The sequence below is a fragment of the Notothenia rossii genome, assembly GCF_949606895.1.
Source record: "Notothenia rossii genome assembly, chromosome: 2".
NCBI lineage: Eukaryota > Metazoa > Chordata > Actinopteri > Perciformes > Nototheniidae > Notothenia > Notothenia rossii.
Genome location: NC_136904.1, coordinates 82609497 through 82623740, shown reverse-complemented (window position 1 = coordinate 82623740; position 14244 = coordinate 82609497). Strand labels below are relative to the sequence as shown.

At 39.8% G+C, this 14244-nt stretch overlaps 1 long non-coding RNA gene across 1 annotated transcript; it reads right to left on the bottom strand.

The window, feature by feature from the left end:
* Window positions 1-12301: 12301 nt before the first annotated feature.
* On the bottom strand, window positions 12302-14244 carry LOC307028531. Its single transcript, XR_013805021.1, has 2 exons — window positions 13882-14244; window positions 12302-13012 (listed from the first exon to the last, which is right to left on the bottom strand). It is a non-coding gene; the product is annotated as an uncharacterized lncRNA (long non-coding RNA).

Sequence of the window (14244 nt, the reverse complement as noted above, 5' to 3'; positions counted from 1 at the left end):
GTAATTTGGGTGAACTAACTAACACATGAAAAATGCTTTGACATTTGGTAAGGGGGAATTAAGTTTAATGTACATTACATCGATGGAATAAAGTATCTCTGTGTACTAAAGCAGGACAAAGATGCTCAGTGCGAGGTTAGAATAAGAGACCTTTTAGAAATCAATCAGAGATGATATCTGACTTCAAAGCAATTTGAGATTTCCTGAAAGCCTGTCTTAAAGCACAAACAGTAATTAGCCGTTACTTAATTTAATGGGCGAATGTTAAAACAGTGATTAGCTCGTCTTTGTTTTCTTGATTAATTCATTCGCTGGTGTGAAAGCAAGCAGCTGCACGTCTGCTAATCAGAGGCAACAATCATCACAACACGGCAATCTTCAAGACAGCCTGGTGGAAACGCAAGAAATCAGAAAACTCTTGGTCAGGATTCAGGACAAAAAATCTGAATCTTATTAGAGAAAAACTGTGAATCAATGTATTTTTCCATGACTGAGTAATGGTGATCATGTCTTTGTTTCTTTCTCATTTAAATCTTGTTCCTTGTGCCAGAAACTGAACATTTCATGTAACACACAGATGGATACTGGATTAAATATTCAAAATTCAAATAACATTCAACCCTTGTTTTTCTGAGAATCAACCCTGACGTATGAGTTTTCTTTGTTACAGTCATCTTTTGATTTAAAACAAACTAGTGTGACCGGTTTGGGAACAATGAGGCTCCAAGTGTTGGGGTCCTGTCACTGAAAGTATCTAAAAAGAGACTTTCAATTGTTTTCATAACCTTTTATTTTTTGATGGGTAATATGCATGCAAGATGTTATTTGTTGACAGAAAAATTGCACATCATCACCAATAATCTTCCTCTTCACACTGGTAAGAAATACCTGAGTTGTTCTATTTTCACCCGGATGACTATAGTGAACAATGCTATTTGCACCAGGGTGACTATAATAAACAATGCTATATTTGCACCAGGGTAACTATAGTAAACAATGCTATTTGCACCCGGGTGACAAAAGTGAACAATACTATTTTACCCGGGTGGCTATAGTGAAAAATGCTATATTTGCACCAGGTGACTATAATAAACGATGCTATATTTGCACCCAGGTGGCTATAGTAAACAATGCTATTTTAACCGGGTGACTATAGTAAACAATGCTATTTTACCCGGGTAACTATATTAAACAATGCTATATTACCCGTGTGACTATAGTAAACAATGCTATTTGCACCCGGGTGACTATAGTAAACAATACTATTTTACCCAGGTGACTATAATAAACGATGCTATATTTGCACCCAGGTGACTATAGTAAACAATGCTATTTTACCCGGGTGGCTATAGTAAACAATGCTATTTTACCCGGGTGGCTATAGTAAACAATGCTATTTTAACCGGGTGACTATAGTAAACAATGCTATTTTACCCGGGTAACTATATTAAACAATGCTATATTACCCGTGTGACTATAGTAAACAATGCTATTTGCACCCGGGTGACTATAGTAAACAATACTATTTTACCCGGGTGACTATAGTAAACAATGCTATTTGCACCCGTGTGACTATAGTAAACAATGCTATTTGCACCCGGGTGACTATAGTAAACAATACTATTTTACCCAGGTGACTATAGTAAACAATGCTATTTTATCCGTGTGACTATAGTAAACAATGCTATTTGCACCCGTGTGACTAAAGTAAACAATACTATTTTATCCGTGTGACTATAGTAAACAATGCTATTTGCACCCGTGTGACTATAGTAAACAATGCTATTTGCACCCGTGTGACTAAAGTAAACAATGCTATTTTATCCGTGTGACTATAGTAAACAATGCTATTTGCACCCGTGTGACTAAAGTAAACAATACTATTTTATCCGTGTGACTATAGTAAACAATGCTATTTGCACCCGTGTGACTATAGTAAACAATGCTATTTGCACCCGTGTGACTAAAGTAAACAATGCTATTTTACCCGGGTGACTATAGTAAACAATGCTATATTACCCGGGTGGCTATAGTAAACAATGCTATTTGCACCCGGGAGGCTATAGTAAACAATGCTATTTTACCCGGGTGGCTATAGTAAACAATGCTATTTACACCCGGGTGGCTATAGTAAACAATGCTATTTGCACCGGGGTGGCTATAGTAAACAATGCTATTTTACCCGGGTGGCTATAGTAAACAATGCTATTTTACCCGGGTGGCTATAGTAAACAATGCTATTTGCACCGGGGTGGCTATAGTAAACAATGCTATTTTACCCGGGTGGCTATAGCAAACAATGCTATTTTACCCGGGTGGCTATAGTAAACAATGCTATTTGCACCCGGGTGGCTATAGTAAACAATGCTATATTTGCACCCAGGTGACTATAGTAAACAATGCTATATTTGCACCCGGGTGGCTATAGTAAACAATGCTATTTTACCCTCGTGGCTATAGTAAACAATGCTATTTTACCCGGGTGGCTATAGTAAACAATGCTATTTGCACCCGGGTGGCTATAGTAAACAATGCTATTTGGACCGGGGTGGCTATAGTAAACAATGCTATTTTACCCGGGTGGCTATAGCAAACAATGCTATTTTACCCGGTTGGCTATAGTAAACAATGCTATTTGCACCCGGGTGGCTATAGTAAACAATGCTATTTGCACCCGGGTTGCTATAGTAAACAATGCTATTTGCACCCGGGTGGCTATAGTAAACAATGCTATTTTCCCGGGTGGCTATAGTAAACAATGCTATTTGCACCCGGGTGGCTGTAGTAAACAATGCTATTTTCCCGGGTGAATATAGTAAACAATGCTATTTTACCCGGGTGACTATAGTAAACAATGCTATTTGCACCCGGGTGGCTATAGTAAACAATGCTATTTTCCCGGGTGGCTATAGTAAACAATGCCATTTGCACCCGGGTGCCTATACTAAACAATGCTATTTTCCCGGGTGGCAATAGTAAACAATGCTATTTGCACCCGGGTGGCTATAGTAAACAATGCTATTTGCACCCGGGTGACTATAGTAAACAATGCTATTTGCACCCAGGTGACTATAGTAAACAATGCTATTTGCACCTGGGTAAATAGCAGCATACCTGTATTTTACCCGGGTGCAAACATACAATCTGATTTATGAAAGAACAGGGTGCTTTATTTATGTTTTAATGGTTTTTGGACAGCAATGGAGCTATTACTCCATACTATAATACTATGCTCATTGTATGATAACTGAGGACAATATATCTCCTGACTTCCTGTCTGTCCCTCTCTCAGCTCAGTGTTCAGATTCACAGGTTTGTCAACAGCAGGACCCGCAGAGCTGAGGCGTTTATGTCGTCTCTGTCAGGCAGACAAGATCCTCGTTTCACCTCGCTATAATACACTTTATGAGCACGAAAGAGACTTTAATACCACCAATAAAAGCAGTGACCTCACAGTCCCTGGTGTCATCTGATAAACCGCAGTAATCCTGCTCCCCTTCATGTGTGATGAGAAGTGCCCTCATTAGCTTGGCGCTGCTCTTAAACATTAGATAGTTAAATCCTGGGTTAGCAGTCTCGTCTGTAATCCCATTAACTTTATCAAGCTCAAACATGCCTTAACCACTGAAGAAAAAGGGTGCGAGAACATGAGGAGCTCTCTGAGACAGAACAAATTCTGTCAAATTGTGTGCATCTTGAACTTTCAAAGTCCACAGAAGGATTTCTGAAATCCACATCGAGGCGAGGCTGCTTTTAAACCCATTTAGAAGATTTATGGAAATCCCATTAAAGGGTGACTGACTTGAGTTAGTGGTGAAGAAATTGGAAGATACAGCTGTTGTGACAAAATGGACTTGGTTGATTTTTTAATGGCTGGTGATGAATATAAAAATGCAGTAGCACAATCAGACAGTGTAGATAGATGCCTGACTCATTATGGTCATTGTTGAAGAGAGAAGGATTTATTATCTTCGTAAAATACAATTTAGTTGAATATAAAAATGGAGAGTGTCTAGATTGATATAATTCAGAGTGACAGACGGAAAATGGGTGCTTTGCATATTGTATTTCTTTGAGTCACGTGTGAAATTCTCACCTGATGAAAATCCTACAAGGTCATTTCAGTCAAGCTGCACTCCTCGAGCATAACGGTGACTACGACCTGAGTGAACCGCCTCAGAGACAATGTAGCCAATCACCATTTAGAAGACTATTAGTGTCTTTAAGATGTCTGCAACACATCTGTATTGTTATTAAAACATGTAAAGCATTGTTTGTCTAGGCAGCAGAGTGGGATTTTATATTTAACCTTGAATGTTGGTGTTGGTTTAATAATGAAGGAACAAAGGAATAGAGAGGCAGCAGCAGTAGGCTTATTTGCAGATGTTTCTAAAGCTGCTTACTTTGTGCATCACATCAAATTAGAAACTAAAATCTTCCACCTCTCCATGTCGCTCAATTGATTAGTTGAGTATTTCCTGAACAAACCCTAACCTTAGGACATAAACAAACACACTGTACACATGCAAATGTCAAAGAGACAATGGCAGAAGAACAAGAATAGACCTACAGGCTACATTTGTAACTTAAAGGTACCAAGATTGAATAAGTACAATACAAAATTAATCATATAAATATATTGAGGACTACAAACATATAGCTACACTGAACATAGTAAGTATAAAGTGTATATAACACAGTGAGGAGACATGGAAGTGCACGAAGCAATGACATTTGGCATTGATTAAAACGTCTTATGTCAACAAAAAGCAGTGTGAAATCGTGCTATTTCCCCGTAGAAACAACATGTGTGTTATAATGCAGGTTAAGCAGTGTCAATACCTTATAGTCAAGTTGTGTTCCAATTTATACATAACATGAGTCTAAATTAGAGAAATAAATATCCTTTGTCGTAAACTGGGGACAATCTTCTGAATCTTGAACTGCTTCTTCTTATTTCTAACAACAAAGTGACTAAACGCTAAAGCTCGAATGTGAGAAATTAAGGAATCTATCATGATAACCAGCGAGCACAGAAACGTTCTCAGAGCCGGCTCAATAAAACCGAGTGTACAATATGGCCCACCACAAAATGATCGACGGCGTAATGAAAGAGCTAATGAGGGGGATCAAGATCGCTGCAGAGCCAATAAATCAACACAACTGTGCCCAAAATGATACAGAAGCAATAAGTAACACTGGTCAGGGAGCAAAGGGGGGAGGGGCGGTGTGGGGAAGGACTGGAGGGGGGAGGGTGACATACATGGTGGTCAATGCTGCGAGTCAATGTCAAGAGCACATTGATGATGTTTTATGGTTTCTGGAGGAGCACAGTTTCCATTTTACACGCAGGATGACTTATTATAAAACATAATGATAAAATGGTCCAACAGAATCTTAAATAAATCCACGTAAATATGGTAATTGGAGCAATTATAAAGAATTCCTGTTGACACATCTCTAGAAGAAATCAATCCTCAGATCCCCGCTGAAGTGTCTGACAATCAATAAGACTTTGCGCTGATCAGCAGTTAGTGAAGAAGATTCCCTCGTGTAAGCATGTTGAAGCGAAAGGTCAGTCAACGCTTCAGTTAAGAGACATCTCAGGACGCACCTCGACAGCACATTTTAAAATCATTTAAAAGCAAATTGTCCTCACGCTGAGATCAGAAGACGATTTCACCGCTGTTGTCCTCACTGAATCAATGTTTATGAATTATGGAGCAGAAACTAACATCAAGACAGCTTTGCCTTCAAATACTGTCAGGAACAAAGAAGTGCAGATGGAGAAGACAGCAGCTTCATCTTGATGATATAAGCTAGAAAGAGCATGTAAAAAGCTTAAAGGTGACCTATCATGCAAAATACACTTTTATACATGAATATGTGTCCCCAGTGTTCCAGGGAACTCACCAAGTGACAGAAAACACAACCATCTCTGTTTTCCTCCATACCCAAATCTCTTAAAAAGGGGCTGCAACGGATCTGACACAGACTTATCCAGATTTGAACACTTCCATGACGTCACAGAAGTGGTGGGCCAACTCCACCAATCAGGAGGAGACAGCCACGGACATTGCTGTTGGAAAGCGCTGGAGACGCTGTAGTACATATGCCAGGCCTGTAGATGGTGCTGTTCTCACAGAATCAGCCCATGCAAAGACAGTGTTAAATTGAGCGAAATGAGGAATGGCTCAAATGCATGATCTGTTTGGTATTTTGAAAAATAAAAAGTATAAATATGCCTTATATAGGTATGGTCCTACACGATATTATTCAAATATAGCATGATAGGTCCACTAAAAATAAGGCTGACAGTATTTTATGCTTTTCTTATTGTCAGCAAACGTTATGATTGAAACAACATCCACAATGCATCAGTTCATCTTTCTATAGTTTCTGAAGTAAAATTGTCTTTGGCACTCATCCTTGGCACAAAAAAAATATCGCAAACATGAAGTACAGAATACAGCAAATGTTTCACAAAAGGGAGGTCTTTTTTTGCAGTCATTGGGGACTATTTTTTGCTGCAGATTAATACACATTTGGTGTACTCGGGCAGATGTTTCCAATAACACATTTTTTGAAAACATCCATTAGGGACAATAGGATTTCCTGCAGTACAAACTCTGGAAATCTATATTCTGCAAAACAGATTTATGTCTTCAATTATATTCGGGGGATATTTCTCTAAGTTAGTTGTTTTCCTTGCAAAATGTTATTGTTTTGCAACATAAAGTACATATAAATTATTTAAATGAACTAATGTACGCACCACAAAAAACCTCCTTCATGCTTCTATTCTTCATAAAAATCATGAAAAGTTCCTGCCAAGCACATCATGAGAAAATATACTGTAACAGAGTGGCTAGCAGACATGGATCAGATATGAGCAATACAGGAAGAAGATAACAGCCTGGGTCGGGATGTTTACGACTCTGGAAGTTATCAATCATTTTTATAGTCACTTACCAGAGGCCTCTGTAAGGGTAGTAGTTGTGGTGAAAAAAAGCATGCATCCTTCTTCTTAATGATCAGACAACACAATATCTGCTAAAGGTGGCAAGTTAATGGAAAAAGAACAACATTAAATGAATGTTATTCCATTTTGAGTGATATAAGATGTGTTTCATTTCAGATATACTAATGATAAGTTGCATATTTATATTGAGACGTCTTACAATTAGTGGCATTAAAGTAACTAGATGTCCTGTTTTAGCCTATACTTTCACGACGAATGAATGATGCATTGCAAGAAGTAAAGGAGGTCTAAAAGACTATTTTAATAATGCAATATTTCAGTTGTTATAAAAGTATTCAGATCATTTCTCTTCTTACAAGGATCTAAAAACATCTTCTCCCACCATAGCAAACATGAAATAATGGCCAGATGAACCTGGCCGAGCTCTTCTGCCTTGTTTTACCAGAAAGTAAAGCAATGTACTGTATCATCAGTGTACAACATACGTAAATGACTGAACACTGTCCCGGAAAGAGACAAAAACAATACACAAAACGGCCACAAAGATGCCAGGAATCACAAGCAGCTATAAAGAGATGCTGTACAACTACAATGAAATACAAAATTACTAGAAAGATACACAAAAAAAACTAAAAGATGCAAAAAAAGACGACAAAGAAATGCAAAATGACACAAACAATGCTAAAATGACTACAAACTATGACACTTCAGACTTAGGGTGCTGCTTGCTTGAAGTGTTGTTTCATAACCCGTCAATGGCAGCATATAAAGTCGATTTAACCACTATTAAATATTGATAACCAAATAAGCAAACTCACATGGGAAACAGAATTGAGTAGGAGACCAACATACAGTATGCACATATAGTCAAAGGCCTACTGCCATGAATAGACCTCATGAATGCTAATGTCAGCGCAGGCTAATGGAGGAGATCACGGTGCCACCAGGGAAGCCCAGGGGAGGGATTGGCAGAGTAGAGCTCACTCGATGCACGTGCACATGCCCACTGGGGATTTGCCTCCACCCTTGCACTCAGTGATAGCTGAGCTGATACTCCGTTATAATACTATTAAACACATGCACATCCCGGATTGCAGAGCCAGATGCCGTGCCCATCGCCCTCCAATCAAGAGTGAAAGCAAACAGACTCCACATGATAGTGTGTGGAGTTTGCCAAGTGAAAATAATGAGTGGTTATCAATATTTGTAGAGAGAACATATTATATCTCATCAGGACTTCAATTAAATGCCCAGCCCATGTATGAAAGCAATACTTATTCCTTGAATTTGAATAACAATAGAGGCCATCTTTGCTGGGTGCTGCAGGCAGCTTGCATTGTGTCCCGTGTTTGGTTTGGGACGTGACCAGTGTATTTGCATAATCTGAATTAAATGTAAATCAAGCTGTTTCATCTCTGTCTCCCTGGATTTGAGGGGTTAAGAGCGTGTGCTCAAAAACAGCACCCCTCAGCAGGGGGAAAGAATCTTCATTGTTGAGAAATCTGGAGTTTAAAGCCTGGAGCATCTTCTTTTGAGCAAACCTCTGCGTTTTTCAAATGTAACCCCTTATGCCCCCTGAAGGAGAAAGGGCAGCCTGTTTGTATTTGTGATACATTTCACGTAAATGAGGCTGTTTGGCCTTAATCCTTGCCTAATTAAGTGCCAGTCTGCTAAGGGCCAAAGCGTAATACCTGTCGAATTATGGGAACAGCTGGAGCCGCCTGCCTGTCAGCAGATCAGCTCCACACATTATTATCCTGCTCATTTATCGAGAGGGAAACACAGAGAGACTCCCAACCAGTACAGAGGCCATCTTTATTCCTGTTGCCTTTCCCAATTAGGCTTTGCCGTATGGTATGGCTTCGCATCCATGTGTGGCTCGTAATTTAGAGAAATATGGAGACTGTTGCTGCTGTTCAGTGATGATGCTGTTTATTTCACAATGTGTGTTTTTGTCACCACACAGGGCACTGATATACGCTTCTCTTCAAGCTGCTGTAGAAAATGGTGATACCTCCAAACATGCATTCATTAATGTGAAACCTCATCAAATTAACATTAAAATCATTACAGGATGAATAATGAATAAGGCAGAGCTGTTTGCCAGGGGGATTTTAATTAATCAAACAATCCAGATTAATTATTTTCTGCATGTGAGAAAGAAAGGAAAAATAAGATTTTACTTTGTTTTTCTCTCCCCTTTGATTTAACTTCAAAGATGCAGATCTTTACTGTCGCATGATTCTGGTTCATTTCTGTAAATATGCAGCATCGAGCCAAAAGTGTTGTTATTCGTAAAGGCTGTGACCTACATAGTAACATTTACATTTCTCCCCTCTCTGATCAGCAGCTAATCAAGGCTGCCCCACTTTAACACTGTGAGGGTGTGTTTGGAGGCACAATTCTGTCTCTGTAAACAGTACAAAACACTTAATGAGAGAAAATTGATTATTTTCTTAACTTAACACAGTCTCAAATTTAAATGAAACAACATGAATATGTAAAACATTCAAACAGCTCTCTGATTTTTTGTCGAATAATGTTCGATTTGAGAGGCTTTTTTGTGTACATCTCGGTGAGTTCTCCTAGCTGTAATCTGAATAATGTTTCCATGAAAAGCAGATACATTAAAACAGCCATTTGCATTTGGGATTAGTTTGGATGTGTTGCCACCTGCTGGACACTCAGAGCCGTTGCTGGTGGAGACAGGGAAACCTTCAGCTGTGCATTATGCAGATCATCTTTGCTCAGGGGTCGTTTGCTTCATCATGTGAGCAAATATCACTCATAATCAAGGTTATACAATATTCATATTCATTTAATGCTGGTTGTGCAAACACTGGTTTTTCTAATAATTTGAGCTGCATGTATTTTTTCATAGAAAAAAAATCCTTCTGCTTTGATTTGTAACCTACTGCTTTTTATTTTTGCAGTTTATATAATCAATTACCACGATGTGCAGTTGATGCAACTTCTCCGTGAAAGCCAATAAGTAATGTAACACTAACATAGAAGCAGTGAAGAGTATAGGTGTTTCAGTCTTCCTCTACTGTCAAAGGGAGATATTGAAGCAACTCCATATGTGAGTTTTACTAAATACACATTGAGACTGTAATTTGAGAATGACGGATGCAGGTTGTTTGTGTAAATTGAGCTCATTGGCTCAGACCAATTTGCTTCCCTATAGGCAAGATTTTAGCCGAAAGTTTAAAGTAAAATAAAGCCCTTTACCTCACCTGAGCTGTAGTTATCTGAGCCTCTCAGTCAGACAGGAGAGAACTCTTCCTCCACCTTAGCCGCGTTCACACCGGAGTACTTTTCCCACTTTAGTTCCGATATAGTTCCGAAATGTCGCGTTCACACCAAAAAGAGCCGGGACTCAAATTAGTTCATGAGAACCTTTTTACCCCCTTTTCCGTCCCTGCTAGAGAGCAGGGACTCTCATGCGGCTCTCTTGTGAGAAAAGAGCTATATTTCTGATTGGCTGGGCGGATTGCAAACCACGCCCCGTAAAACTCTAAAAAAGTGTTGTGAAGCCACCATTTTATTAGCATTAGCATTAGCCCAGCGCAGAAACGCAGATACTAACTTATGGCAACACAAAATAAAACATGGGAGCGGTGGAGATGAGGAGGTGTCGGCGTTCTGGCGATTTACTTGGAAGGCTTTAGTAGAAGCTGCTGGGAGTCCCAGCAGCTTCTACTGAAGCCAGTCCCCAACAACCGGGGACTTCCGGCCGGGGATTTTGGGCGGCAGTATAGAGAGGCGAAGTCACGCCCATCTACTTCCGGTCCATGGGACCCCGGAAGCGAAAAATTATACATTGAATTCAATGGAGAGAGAAAACGTATCTTTTGATCCCGTTTGAATTGTGCCACGAACTACACATATGATGTTTGTCAATCTTAAACAATCATTTCCATGTCAAAAAAGTCACATTTTGTCGTAAAACTGTTGAAATATAAGACTATGAAAAATACGCGACTACAAAGACTACAAATCCCAAATCCCATTCTGGGTCGCGTATGTGATGTCACAGGCGATAATGCTCCAAGTGGTTGCGACTCGTAATTAAAGCGAAGAAGAAGATTTCATAACTGATTTATTCCCTCCAATAAATATAAGAGATTGCTCCAATAAATTCACTTTTACAAGATGCCCGTGTGCTTTGTACCATGTTGTAATCACAAAAGTGATCATACCACTTGCTCGTTCTATCGCTTCCCGTCTGATGAAAGGACCAGGACTCGCTGGATCAGACATATCAGGTAATATCATAGGTAATATACATGTTGTGCATGGAACATAGTCAAGTTAGCTACCTAGCTAGTAGCGACGAGTAGCGAGCACGTTAGTTAGCATTACATTACTTAGCCTTGTCATTTTTAGTAGCCTTACCATGAAGTTATTATTTTATTACATGAAGTACACCAAAATGTTAAACAGTAAGAGTAGTCATCATGGTAAGTATTTTGTGAAACATTTGAAGAGTAGCCTACTGCGCCCTCCACCGGGTGCTAAGGAAGCAGTTCAGGGAGAGTCGAAGGAAGGCAGGCAGGCAGGGAGCTTTGCATGACATTCTTCTGGAAATGTGTCATTGTGATAACAGTGAGGGTGAGTCAATCTGTTTGTTGGAAAGACAGTAGTTGAGTGATTACTGAGAGAAAATTATTAAAATAGATAATTATTCAGTGTTGTTACTTTAAAGTGTTGTTACTGACCTTCTTCTCTTTTATTTTCTTTACCTCACCTGTAACTGCTGAGACCCTGAGGAACATGCACACTGACCTGCTCTGGCAACCTGATTTCCACTGTACGTAATAGTATATTATTTATATACATCAAAGGCACAATGCACCCCCCAGAGAGACACATGTATTGAGTGTGATATTTTGCATAGGTCATGTGAAATCATCTTTACATACTAGAAAACTGTAGGAGCGGCAACTTGTTTTGAAATTGAATTAATATCCGATAATAAAGTTGATCTGTTTTCTTTATTCTTCTCTCTTCCCAGCTCCATCCATCACCGTTCTCTGTTCCTGCAGGTCCTGCTTGCTAATAAATGCTTTATTTTTTTACACAGTTACAAATAAAGTCAATGTATTGTATGACATGAAGTTGTGCTTCATTCTGAGTCAATAATAAATTCATTCTGCCTTCAACTGCAAAATGATTGTGGACTGCACCGACATCCATGTAGCTGCCCCCCAGTAAGATGAACCAAGCAAAGCTGACACTCAACATACAGCTGTGCTCTTAAGTTGACATGAAGAATTTGTGAAATATTGGTAATTATTTGGAAAAAATGACTGACAATGCAGAAAACTTTTTTTATTTAGGAACAGTGGTCAGGTGAAGCATTTATCACTACATATGTGTCACACTTAAAAGGCCAAACACACCTCGTTTACAACTCCCCAGTTGACAGCCATGACTCCGTCTAAATTGTACCCCCCAAGCACCCTCTTCATGAGGGACGCGCATGGAGTGGATGAAAGTCCCGACCTCAGCACAGCACCAAAATTGCTGGCTGTCAACCTGCCCTGCCTGTGTAACTGCCACTGAGGATTTGTCTGCTGTCCTACGGTGGCTGTCTGGATGGCAGCTTAATGGTCTCTGCTCAGTCGCATTGAGGCAAGAATTGCCTCAAGCCCCCGACCCCCATGCTCCTTCACCAGCTCCGGCACGTTGAAAATGGCCTGATGTTGAGGCTGCAGCTCTGGCTCAGGTGACAAAAGCCATGCCATGCCACGCTGCGCCCCTCAGTGGAGACCTGAACAAGTCTACTTCCTCAGTGGCGATGTCTCTGGCCAGTGGGTTGTATGTCTCCTCTTGCGGTTGGTAGAGTTGAGACACCGGCTGGACTACTTTTGAAGTGCCAGGCTTCCTCCACTGGCACTCAACTTCTGTGGAGCTGATCTGCCACATGGCAAATATTGCCAATGCTGCAGCGTGGCTGCATTTGTACATCCCCCGTGCACAACCACAGACAGCGCTCTGCATCGCGCCATCCTCTCCCATGTAGATCTGTACAAATAAAGTAAGTACCATGTTTGTTAACATGCTATAATAGATTGAATGAGCAATACAAGGATGGTCCAGATCTGGGGGTGGGAGGGTTTATTTTTCCATTGTTTTGTCCTCTTGTCTGATTGTTGTTATTGTTTGTTTTTTCTGAAGTTTTTGTAATTTGTGTTGTATTGGTTGTGATTGTACATTGTATTTTTTTTTAAATGTGTATTACATTTTTGAAAAACATTTGATCAACAAAAAAGGATTTGGTCAGGATCTAGACTCAGTGTGTAGTTTATGAATTAATCAATGCTCTCTACATTAGGAAAACACATACCAGTGTACCAGAGGGAGTCACACACAGCTGTGCCTAGATAACCAAACAAATTGACAAGATAACCAAAATCCTTGAATCTACACACAGCAAATAAAGTCAAATGACACAACGAGATGTAAAAAGGAGATCACACATATAGTCGATATAAAACTGGCCGCTTCAATCTGAAGAGCAACTAAAACAAAACACGGGAGTATACCTTGTTCTTGTGAACACTAATGTTATCCACAGCATACACACCCGTATACAGTACACCCGTTCTAGGTTCTGATTGGCTCTCTAGGTTGGCATTCTAGCTTCTGACTGGCTGTCCAGGTTGTCAATCACAGCCGTGGTTCATATTATGCTAGTCGACTCGTAACATTGCTAAACTTTTTTTCTTGACGGTTTTCTCAGTCAACTAATGCTATTGATAACAGTAACATAAATTAACACAGCCCTGCACACTGCAGTCATTATATGCCGGGTCTGTGGTTCATCATCTTCTTTTTCATTCTCCTCCTTATTGACTGACATTAACGTTAAACATTGCACTCATGTTACTCACCGAAACCTTGTAAAGCCGGTCCCGCATGCTGGCTCTTACAGAACCGACTAACTCCCCTTTCGTGTATGTACAGCTCTCAACGGGCCCAGACTTGTAGTGATTTTCACCTCGTTTTATACTTGTATTCTCATTCTGAAAGAATGAGGTAAAATGTGCCAACGTGACGGTCATCTTTGTGTTGGTGACGCGTATTGTGCGGGACCAGAGACATGTAGTTCACTGAGCGGCTTAACATACAAAAATGTGTTACTTCACAGTTTTATGACACATTTTAATTTTTTTGACTTGCAAAATGTTCTTTTAAATTGACAAACATCATATGTGTCATTCGTGGCACAATTCAAACGGGATCAAAAGATACGT